Source organism: Bufo bufo, chromosome 2 (genome assembly GCF_905171765.1).
Source record: "Bufo bufo chromosome 2, aBufBuf1.1, whole genome shotgun sequence".
Classification (NCBI taxonomy): Eukaryota; Metazoa; Chordata; class Amphibia; order Anura; family Bufonidae; genus Bufo; species Bufo bufo.
The window spans coordinates 806,275,400-806,287,744 of record NC_053390.1 but is presented as its reverse complement, the minus strand read 5'-3'; positions in this window follow the sequence as shown (position 1 = coordinate 806,287,744).

The following is a 12,345-nucleotide window of genomic DNA, read 5'->3' as shown; positions in this document are numbered from 1 at the left end:
TTTTTTTTTTGCCTTCCTCTGGATCAACTTGCAGGATAACAGGCCGAACTGGATGGACAAATGTCTTTTTTTCGCCTTATAAACTATGTTACTATTTTAATTGATGGAGTATTGGTCTTCTCCCAGAGAATGACAGGGGGGCTATATACAGAACATTATCTGTAAGTACAGTGTGACACATTACTATCCTGTCTGATCTAGACCTCCAAATTGCAACATGGATAATCATGTAAAAATATGAAAAATGTACTAAAAAAAAGTTTCTGATAATAATCCAAATGACATAATATTTTATTTTCTGATGATACATGTTTAAACAACAATCAAAATCAAATGCAGGTAAGTGATGTAGGTGATAACTTCTGAAACTGTGGGTTGCCATCCCAGAGTAGCTACAGGGGAAATATTGTGTGGGACACCACCTACTGTACCATTAACTCATAAGCTTACGCCGTGTTGTCCCTCCCTGGCCACTGCCACAACAAGGTGTGTAGAGATGCCAGGCAGCAGATGTGAGCTACGCATAGTCGTCTAGCAAACCAAAGGTGCCCTATTTAAAGGAGATTGTTACTGACCGCTGTGCTAGTTATAGGTATCAATCCTCTGTTTTGGTTTCGTTTACTACCTACCATTTCTGACATGGCGACTATTACTTGACCCATGCATACGTATCTTGATCCTATCTGTCCTCCATTGTCGAATCATTGTCTTTTTTGTCTATTGTTACATCTACTCCAGCTTCTGCTGACCTCTTTTACTGACCTTTGGCCTGTTTGACAATGTTCCTGAATTCCCTGCTCATCCTACCGCCCGCAATCACATATTTTTATATTGATTTTCTGTTTTTGTTGTCGAGGTATCTGTACGATCAGCCAATTCCCATGTACTATGGTTTCATCTCCACTAGATGCTTATCGAAGAATCAACACAGGACTAATTAAGAGCAATCCCGTTGAATACTTTCTTGGATTTCGTGGAAAGCAGATCATAGTGCAGCACATTTTAATAATGGTCAACTACATGGCCATGCCAAACTCTTCAGATCTCTTCCCTTGACCTTCACTTTCCGGCAGTGCTGAATTAAAGCTAATGTAACGGTCATGAACACACACACACACAGACAGGGGGAGGGAGTGACCACTGCGCTCCACCCTCGCCCCTGACCCTGCCTACTTGCCTCGCAAGTCCTAATGACAAGGGGCAACTGGACGGCAGTCCCTAACTTTGTGTAAGTGCAGGGAGGACAAACAGACAACAAACAGAACGAATACGGACCGAGTCAAAACCAGGAAGACAGCGCAGTACAAAGGAACAAGCAGAGAGTAATCAGGAGAAAGCCAAGGTCGTTTACCAGGAGCAGCTAGAAGTACCAAAGGAGTAACCAGGGATCGTCTGGAGCAGGCCGGGATCAGGAACCAGGAAAACAGTACAGCACAGCGGGAACAGACAGGGAAACGTTGGATACACAGGAGGTAAATACACCAGGAATCCAAGGAGACACAGGTGGAACCTGAATAACAGGCAATCTGTGGCCAGCTGATTGCCTGTTTAAAAGGAAGCCAGAGGGGTCATGTGACGTGGCCAGAGTCACATGACTCCACACAGACTAAACAGCCGAGCGCAGCGCTCAGCCGCTCTGGGCGCTCAGCCGCTCTGGGCGCTCAGCCCTAAAGCCATTAGCATGAATGTGCATAGACGCGCGGGTGGGGTGCATAGTATTATCAGGAGTGCGGGCAACGCCGGACGCGCTGATGAGGCACGCGCGCTCTGGACATGCCCGCCTCCTAGACCGCGCCGTGACAGCTAACAAAGGTAGGTACTAAGTTTCTAGTGGGGAACCTACTTTATGACATCTGTAAGCCCTGATAGAAAAACCATACCAAGAAAATATCTAGTAAATAATGCCATCAAAATTGGTATCTTATCGAAGAGTCATTTATTGTTCCGAATTCTTTACTGTTCCTTAAATGTTTCTCGATATGAAGAAAATAAAGAGCACTTAGCTCAATAATCAATTAAACATGCCCAGGGATTAATCATACATGCCGTGTGTCCGGATGATTATGAACTGATGATCTGGAGCCAGTTGTTACTAGTCTAAAGGCAATTCCTGCAGCTTTCTAATCAGGGAGTGCCACATGGTCTGATTGCTTTCATGGCCGGTTTACCAGAGGTTCTCCTCATCATTATGAAGGGTTGTATAAATTGCTTGGCCTGGACGGCCTCTGCTCATTTACAGCAATGCTGAATGTATTAAACGATGAATCATTGGGTCTCATAGCAATTCCGGAGAAGCTATCGGACTGTGGTATCTACTAACTGCAATGAGACGTGTGGTGATTGCAGTTCATTTAGTGCAATGATAAGAGTGAGCCTACAGTCTCTAGGAAGTGCTGACACGAAGCAAAGAAAACCCAGGACACCAGAGCAAGCAGTGAATTCTCTCTCCCGGTTTTATGGTTTACTGCACTATAAAATATAACTCTGATCAGCGCAATTCATTGCACCAAGTGCTCCAGTCAGACATCCAACTTTTGCCTTTAAAGGCTTATTACTTGGACTAAGGATCGGGGGAAATTATCGGAGATGAGCATTTGTATGAACACTCATTTCCAATAATTGCCCCATGTAAATGGTTTGTCCATCACCAGATAAACAAGCTGATGGATCCAGTGATCGTATTTTCAGGTGGCACATAAAATGGTTTGCCGGCAGCCCATCACTTTGTGTAATCAGGGATCTGCTCCCAACAAACAATGACTTTGTAAGGGGGCGAGTGATTGCCATAGTGATCGTTCATCCCCATACAATAGAGATGATCATTGTATGTAAATGTCGCTCTTACCTTTGCTCACAATCAGGGTATTATTAGAAAGTTTGGTTCCTTCCTGATATTTGCTGGTGCGTCCGCCCATGCAAAGGGGCATTTCGGCTCAGTGCACGTTGCACTTAAGACTTTTGTCAGTAGTACTCATCAGAAACAGTTCATGATCTTTACGTCTGATGGAGGGTTCCAACATACCGTATACAGAGGCATGCATTGTCAATAAGGTCCTCCTGTAAAAAATATGCAGATGCCACCTTCCTTAAAGGGGTTTGCCACTTTACAATGGCATTTTTCAAGATGGAATGCCGCACAGAGGGGAAAAGCCCCAACAGAGCAGCGCTGGTGGGAAGTGGGCAACATCCCAATGGAAATGGCGCTAGTGAATAGGGGACTTTAGGTGCCTAAATAGTAAGGTGGAGAGGAAGAGGTAGACGACCTGAAAGTATGATTGAGGCTGGCCAGTGCATGTCGCCTACAGGAAGCCGTGCGCGCGTAGGAGCTGACGTCACATACTGTGTGAAGCATGGTGCCATGGTTTGCTGGTAAATGTTGTAAAGAGGAAAAAGAGGGGAAATTAAGGTAGGGAGAGAATGTCGAGAATCCCTTGCCCATTATGTGGTTTAGGAAGAAGAGAAAAAAAATCTGTATAATGTAAAAGGACAATTGCATAGTATCCATAGTACTCATACAAAACTGTCAATTTCGTATTCCCGGTTCAAGGCTTTGGGTTCCAGTGTTTGTAGCTTGTAGGCATTTCAGAATCCATATGAGGTTCCCCTTCTCTCCTGGGGACCTCAACATACAGCTTAGGCACTAGACTGTGCCTTTCCGGGGGGTATTCAGAAAGGTTTGCCTAGGTTTCCTAGGCATCGATCCTCCATCGGCTGTAACCAGAGTATCCATCAGTTTCTCAGGGCGTCTACGGCATGCTAGGAATGAGGAAGGAAATTCAGTAATTTGTGGGTATGCTTGATATAGCAAATACCAGTGTTTTCTTAGTAAACCTTGAACATCCCCTGTATACGCTGTGACCCGTCGTCTTCGTTATCAACTATCCTGGTGATCTTCTTAAATTGTGAATGTGAAGTTAGCTGTTTCTGTCAGTGGATTTAGGGCCATATTTATTAATTTGGCGTTTTAGACGCTGGTCTTAATAAACCCCTAAGCTGGTGGCGCTTCCGCCAAAGTTATGATATTCCGCCGTCCTTTTCATAACCCTCGGCGGAGTTCTAAATGTAAAATCGCTAAACGTAAAATCCTTTTCATAACCCTCCGCCAGTTCTAAATGTAAAATCGCTTCCGAGCTATCTTACATTTAGACCTTTTTCTACACCTGAAACAGGCGTAGAAAATGGTAAATGAGACTGGCCTGCTGTCCCTTCCCCACTCACTTATTTAGACCTGGCGTGAGCTCGGAGAAGTCGCAGACCCCCTTAGTGTAAATCAATCATGTGAACCATAGTATCCAAGAAATTGATAGAAGTTGAGTCACAGTGTGGTGTGAACTGTACAGGGTAAGTCAAAAGTGGCAGAAATGAATAGTGATGAGCGGCAGGGGTCATATTTGAATTCGCGATATTCGTTATATTCTACGATTTTTTTAACTCGAAACATCGGCAACGTAATGATCGTGTAATATGCGAATTTTCATAATGCGAATTTTTCAACTTACAACTATTAGACAAAGAAGATTATAGCACTATATTAGCTAAATTGCTCTATATTCGTTTTTTTTTTTTTTTTTCGAATATTCGCTATTTTTTTCAAAAATTCGCAAACAACACTACTCCTAAGGTCAAATATACTGCAGCCTTCTCATTGGCCCACAAGCTAGAAGAAGGGAGGGATCATGTGTACTGATTTTAAAAAAAATCGAATATTCGAAATTACGAATATATATCACTATATTCAAAATATTCGCGAATTTTCGAAGTACCTATATTCGCGATAAAAATTCGAAATTCGAATATTCGTGATCAACACTAGAAATGAAAGGGAAAATGAAATATCTGAATACCCCAGTAATGGGTGAGGGGGGCTATCTTTTAGGCTATGTTCAGAACATGGCTGCCATCTTGAAAGCTGCCATACTGGATCAAAGGCAAAGTTTTCCAATGGGAAGGGGGTCATGTAGCATATCAAAGCATATCATTCATTAACGTGAGATCATGTTAAATATACAGGCAAACTGCAACTTGACACTTTCAAAGGATTTTGTTATATTAAGGGCTCATTCACACGACCGTATGAATGGTTCCGCATCCATTCCGCAATTTTGCAGAATGGGTGCGGACCCATTCATTTCAATGGGGCCACAAAAGATGCTGACAACACAGTGTGCTCCGTTCCCTTCCGCGGCCCCGCAAAAAATATAGAGCAATTCCTATGCCTGTGATGGCTAACCTCCGGCACTCCAGCTGTGGAAAAGCTACAACTGCCAAGATGCACACTTGCTTGGCTGTTCTCAGAACTCCATAGAAATGAATGGAGCATGCTGGTAGTAGTAGTTTCACCACAGCTGGAGTGCCGGAGGTTAGCCATCACTATCCTATGCGGACAGGAATAGTAATGGGACGCCCGTTCCGTAAATTGCAGAACGCACACAGATGGTATTTGTGTTTTGCGGACCACAAAACACGGTGCGGTTTTGTGATTTCCCCCTTAGTGTGACTTTAAAGGTTACTGTTACAGTGTATTCAAGGCACTGAGTGTCAAGTCAACGTTCACTGTGTCTGTATCAGACTGCGGGGAAGGTAGAAGGTGACTTTTTACAATCTATGTAACTAATATGATGGAATATTTCATCTTACATATGAATAGATGCTGTAATTCCTACCGGTTGCCTAGTATATTCGGCATAGATAACTTCTCTATGCTCCGCTCCCCCCTTTCCTTTCTATATTTCTAATTTTGCGGAGAACAGTCTGTGGGGACTCCTGGGAAAGATAAGGTTAACTTCTTTAGGGAAATACCCAGTGCTGTTATCAGAGAACACGACATGGGAGATATACAGCGAGATGCAGATTTACATCTGGTGATTATTTATTAATACATTCCTCCTTAGGATCTGAACATCTTGTGCCTACACTGTAAATTATTTCTTCGATGTGTACAGTAGACTTCCAGCAACTGATAAGACAAATTCTCAGTTTGGTCTTCAGCTAAATGGTTGTAAGCTAAACTCTCCAGCTGAAAGTCAAAACCAGCAGATGCTTTAGAAAAGACTCGATAAGTTGAACTTGTCATTTAACTGTTTGGTAATGGATTGTGCAGGGCAGAATTTATAGTCAAAGGGGTCAAAACCTTAAAGATTTAGGGCCAGATTTATCATTAGCTCAAGTCAGAATAATGGAGTGAAAAAGTCGCAAAAAAATGTGCAAACGCTAAAACTGCGCACAAATTTGAGACTTTTTTCTGCTCTGCACTATGCTTGCCACTTTTCTGAAAGTGGGCGTGTTTTATTATGTAAATTAATCTCTAGACAGATTTACTATTGGGACTATTTAAAAAGTCGCAAAAAAGTCGCAAAAAAATGCGCAATTTCACTCCAGTGAGAACCGTGCTTATCTTATGAGACTTTTTAATAAAACATGCAACTTTTTCGTAAAAACGTGCGACTTTTTCGTAAAGATGTGCGACTTTTGTAAAGCTGATTACTGACGGATAAACTGCTACCCTCAAACCACATTTATTACAGTCTTAAAGGGCCAATCATAAATCTGACTTGGCTAAAACTGACTTTAGCCATATGTGAAAGTGGAGTGAGCTGTCAGAGTAATGATAAATCTGGCCCTTAGCCTTTAGAGATTCATCTCATTCCTGGACAATTCGTGCAGGGTGTTTAGGACATTATCTTGCTGAAAAAGGCCACTGCTTTAAGGAGCATTACACCCATGAATAGGGGGGAACTAACTCTCCTTAAGGAGAGCGCACCTTAATCAGTGTGAGGAGACTTATAGGCCATACATGCTCCTCTGGAATTCTGGGAGGGAAGGGATGCAAATGAGCTCTTAACAAGCTCTGCCTCTAATGCCACCAGATGTAAGGTAGTTATCCTAGGATCCTAGGAGCTTGTTAAGAGCTCATTTGCATCCCTTCCCTCCCAGAATTCCAGAGGAGCATGTATGGCCTATAAGTCTCCTCACACTGATTAAGGTGCTCTCTCCTTAAAGAGGACCTTTCACCGATTCTTACTCTATGAACTAAGTATACAGACATGTAGAGCGGCGCCCGGGGATCTCACTGCACTTACTATTATCCCCGGGCGCCGCTCCGTTCTCCCGCTATGTCCTCCGGTATCTCCGTTCCCTAAGTTATGGTAGGCGGAGTCTGCCCTAGCGCTGGCCAATCGCATTGCAGAGCTCACAGCCTGGGAGAAAATAACCTCCCAGGCTGTGAGCTCTGCGCTGCGATTGGCCAGCGCTAGGGCAGACTCCGCCTACCATAACTTAGGGACTGGTATCTCCGCCTACTATAACTTAGTGAGCGAAGATACCGGAGGACATAGCGGGAGAACGGAGCGGCGCCCGGGGATAATAGTAAGTGCAGTGAGATCCCCGGGCGCCGCTCTACATATCTGTATAGTTAGTTCATAGGGTAAGAATCGGTGAAAGGTCCTCTTTAAGGAGAGTTACTTCCCCCCTGACCCGGACACAGGCCTCTCACCCAATTAAGCCAGTACTCTCTGCTCTGCACTGATGAGGTGCAATCACCCCAAAACAGCTGTCTACAGATGAGGTGCTGGCTTATTTAATATCCAAGTCATGTCTCAAGGTTCATTTTAAGAGCGGAACATTGACTTATAGGACATCTGGTAGCATTATTGGCAGAGCTTGTTAAGAGATAATTTGCATCCCTTGCCTGCTGTGGATAGGAATACTTGTCTGTACAATATTTAGGTAGGTGGTATGTGTCACATATGTGATGCCAGGGGATGCAAGATTTCCTAGCAGAACATTGCTCGGAGCATCACACTACCTTCACCATCTTACATCCTGGTGGCATCTCTTTTCCAGGTAAGTGACACACACGGCCATCTACGGTATATGATGTAAACATAATTCATCAGACCAGTTTGCCTTCATCCATTGCTCCATGGCCTAGTTTTGCTGCTCATGTGCCTATTATAGGAGCTTTTGGTGGTGGACAATGGTCAGCATGGGCACTCTGACCATTCACAGCTCCATACACATCAAGCTGCAATGTCCTGTGTGATCTGACACCTATTATCACCAGCAGTAATGTTGTCAGCAGTTTGTTCTACAATATCTCCTTTTCTGGGATTGGACCAGATTGGCTAGCCTTCACTCCACACACAATGAGCCTTTGACACCTAAGACCCTATCCCCAGTTCACCAGAGTCTTTCCTTGGAGCAATTTTGTTAGGTACTAGCCTCTACATACCAGAAACGCCCCTCAAGAGCTGCAGTTTTGAAGATGCTCTGATCCAGCTGTCTAGCCATCACAGTTTCACCCTTGTCAAAATTGAATCCTTATGCTTGACCAGTTATTTTTTTAGCGAATATCGGCACTTCGCTAATTCATGAATATTTCAAATATAGCACTATAAATTCGCTATTTCGAATATTATTATTATAATTTTTTTTTATTGTTATATTTTTTTCTTTCCCACTTCCCAAAAGTAGTTCTTACCTGTCCTGAGGATTCCTGGCTGCTCCAGTCAGTGCCCATTGCCGCTTCTGCCGACTTCCGTGCTCATGGAGCGTCCCCATCACCATGGGAACACCTCCATACTAGAATGTACTGTCGGATGTGAGAATTAAGTTAAAATCGCAATTCGATTATTATAACTTGAAGTAATCGCATTGCGATTTCAACTTAGACCTGGTTTACTATGGTTGGCTTGGTAGAATTAGCGAAGATGACGAATATGATGAATGTATTTGTCATATTCCTCAAAACAAAGATAATGAAGTATTCTCCACCTTCGTTTTAGCTCCATATTCGTCAACTTCGCTAATTCTAGCAATCAAATAGGAAAGTTGACTATAGAGACAGCTGTGTTTAATTCGCTATGCTATTATATTACTTTGTATTCTTTTTAAATAAATAGAATAATCTATAATAATTATCAAGTATTATAATTATTTTATTTATTTAAAAAAAAAGCTAAGTAATATAATCGCATAGCGAATTAAAAACTTAGCTGTCTCTAGTCAACTTTCCTATTTGATTGCTAGAATTAGCGAAGTTGACGAATATGGAGCTAAAACGAAGATGGAGAATACTTTGTTATCTTCGTTTTGAGGAATATGTATTTTCATCATATTCGTCATCTTCGCTAATTCTACCAAGCCAACCATAATAAACCAGGTCTAAGTTGAAATCGCAATGCGATTACTTCAAGTTATATTAATCGCATTGCGATTTCAACTTAGCACTGCTATATTCCATATTCGTTAACTTTGTTAATTCTAGCAAGCTGACCCATTAGAAACACAGCTCTAAGTTGAAATCGCAATTCGATTAATATAACTTGAAGTAATCGCATTTCAACTTAGACCTGGTTTACTATGGTTGGCTTGGTAGACTTAGCGAAGATGACGAATATGACAAATGTATTCGTCATATTCCTCAAAACGAAGATAACGAAGTATTCTACATCTTTGTTTTAGCTCCATATTCGTCAACTTCGCTAATTCTAGAAATCAAATTGGAAAGTTGACTAGAGACAGATAATTTTTTTATTCGCTATGCAATTATATAACTTTTTTTTTTTAAATAAATAAAATAATTATAATTATTCTATTTATAAAAAAAAAGCAAAGTAATATAATCGTATAGTGAATTAAACACAGCTGTCTCTATAGTCAACTTTGCTATTTGATTGCTAGAATTAGCGAAGTTGACGAATAGGTAGCTAAAACGAAGATGAAGAATCTTCGTTTTGAGGAATATGACGAATACATTCGTCATATTCGCTAATTCTAGATATCAAACCAATAGGAAAGTTACCTTAAGTTAAAATCGCAATACGCGATTATCTAATGCAAACAGCTCAGGACAGTTCATAAAATGCACTTTCCACAAATGTTACAGGTTTCATGACTGCACAAGTCAAATATAGGCCAAAATGCGTCCCTCTAAAGCAGTCTTCCTTACTCTGCCCTTCACTAGCTGACTTATACTTAAGCATCCAGACATGGTGTATATATTTTAGACAGTAGGCAAACTCTTCTGCACCTTTTTTGAACAGATTGCTGTACTTAGAGTACACATCCACAAAATCCACCTTGGGATGTGGAGATTCTCACAGTGGGCCAAATTGTTATTTTGTATGCTCAGGGACCAGAGGGAACTCCTGAACATAGATGCCGTACAGTTAATAAATAATAAGCCCTTTTAGACAGGTTATCTCTACTAGGCTTTCTCTACACCTCCGTCTCTACATCTGGTTTGCTTTTCTAGATTTTCCGGCCCATGGATCCAGGTCAAGGCTGGCTCAAAAGTCAGGAACATCTGTTCCTCTTTATATTGAGCCTAACTCAGACTGACTAATCTATCTCTCTTTGTATATGTTGAAGGTAACACCAGCCCCATCTAGTGGTGGCAGTGAATATGGTCTATTAGTACCATGCACAAATACATACAGTAAAGGCAATAAACATATCAAAGCATGTACATTTTATTGACCCTTTATTTGGTGTTTGCAGGATGCTGCAACAGGTGCCATTTTCATGGAATATTCATTTTTATTTGTTTGACTCAACATGAGGAATAATCTCAATTTGGCCCCATATACCAGATGTACAATGTTACTTTGAACATGTCTCCTACTTTCTAAATGTTCTAAGCCAAATGAGGTCCATGTTGTTTTGCTTTTCTACAATGGATGACCAGGCTTTTGCTAACTCCACTTTCTACATTTGACACCTAAAATTTCACCCACTGGGTATGCAATGGGAAATTTTCTGGTTGAAGTACAAGATTTTAATGTATTTAGATTAAAGGAAACACATTCAGTTTAATTATTATAATGACTACAGATGATTCTCACTATTATTATGCAGATAACATCAAAGTCTATATCAGTTTTCATCATTATACCAAATTATGCCTTATTGTGCAGGTGGAAGTGGAATACTCCTTTTAAATTAGATTCTTTTTTTTTAAACCATCCCTTTATAATATGATTTTCTATTTCTCATAGACTAAAATCCTGAATAAATACATTAAAAATATATTTATGAATCAAGTGCTGACAGGCCATTACTGATTGGTGATGGCCCGTCTCCTGGACCTTCACTTATTAATAGAATTATTGTGGCAGAAACAAAGTGATAATGTGATGAAAAGCTGAAATTCTGTAGGAACCACTACAAGAGGTCACTATGACTTTTTTTGTGTTATAGATAGATATCCCATGGAGATCAGAAAGATCCACCAAAAAACTTGTGTGTCTATAAAATAGATGGTGTGGACCCACTGTGTCACTAAATAGATTTGGCCTAGGACTACTCCTAAGGGCATTATAAAAGTGGCCCCCTGATTCTTATGCTTTCATACTTACACAGGGATCTAGCCTTTGCTGCAGGGAAACCACCGGGCTGCTACCTCTTGGAGTCATCTCCGTTCAGTGACAGCTGACCCAGACAGTTAGAGAGACATGGGAGCAAGGCACCAAGAGGACAGGCAAAGTTATAGTCAGTGGAAGAGGCAAGGTTGGGAAAGGCACACTTTATTCAATCCGGAAGACAGGCAACACAAGCTCCATACATTCAACAGGCAAAGGTCAGGGCAGACAGAAGAGTTACAATTCAGTAAACAGACAAAGGTTAGGCACAGAAGACCAGAAAACAGAATTAAGTACACCTTTCCAGGGCTAGACTAAATAGGGACTTTATTACTCCACCACCTTCCCATATGGGAAGGTGCCTTAAATAACCCAAGATGGGCAGCCATCGTCTGGGAACAGTTTAGGTAGCACGCTGACTCATTAAGTCAGCAGTCACAGACTACGAACGGACTAGAAATAGAGCGGAGAGATCCGGCTATTGTGTCCTCTGAGAAGAGGGAGTTGCCGATGGGCTAATCATGCTGTCAGAGATGGGCATACACTTGGTACGCAAGTCAAGGACATGCGTAAACTACTGTACTGTATACAAAATTCAATATAACCAATCATACAGTAACCACATAGTAGTCAGATACCACGTTTATATAGGCGGTCTTTAGAAAATGATCACACTGCTAACTGTACAGTACAAGAGCATACAGTTCTCATCAAGAGCATCAGTACTCATAAAAATTATACACCCAGTGACACATAGATAAGGTCTTCTCTGATTGGAAGCATTCTCTTTCTTTTTCTTCTCCATCTGGCCCAGACTAACATGGTGACTTCTCCCGGTGACTGCAGAGTTTTATATCCGGGCATGTTTGGTTCCTTGCTTCTTGCAGCCCATCCCCACCATCTATAGCAATGCAAACTCCTCATCCTGCTGCCCCTTTAACACTGTTGTCCTACTACTATCCAGCTGCCCTAGATACCCCTGTTA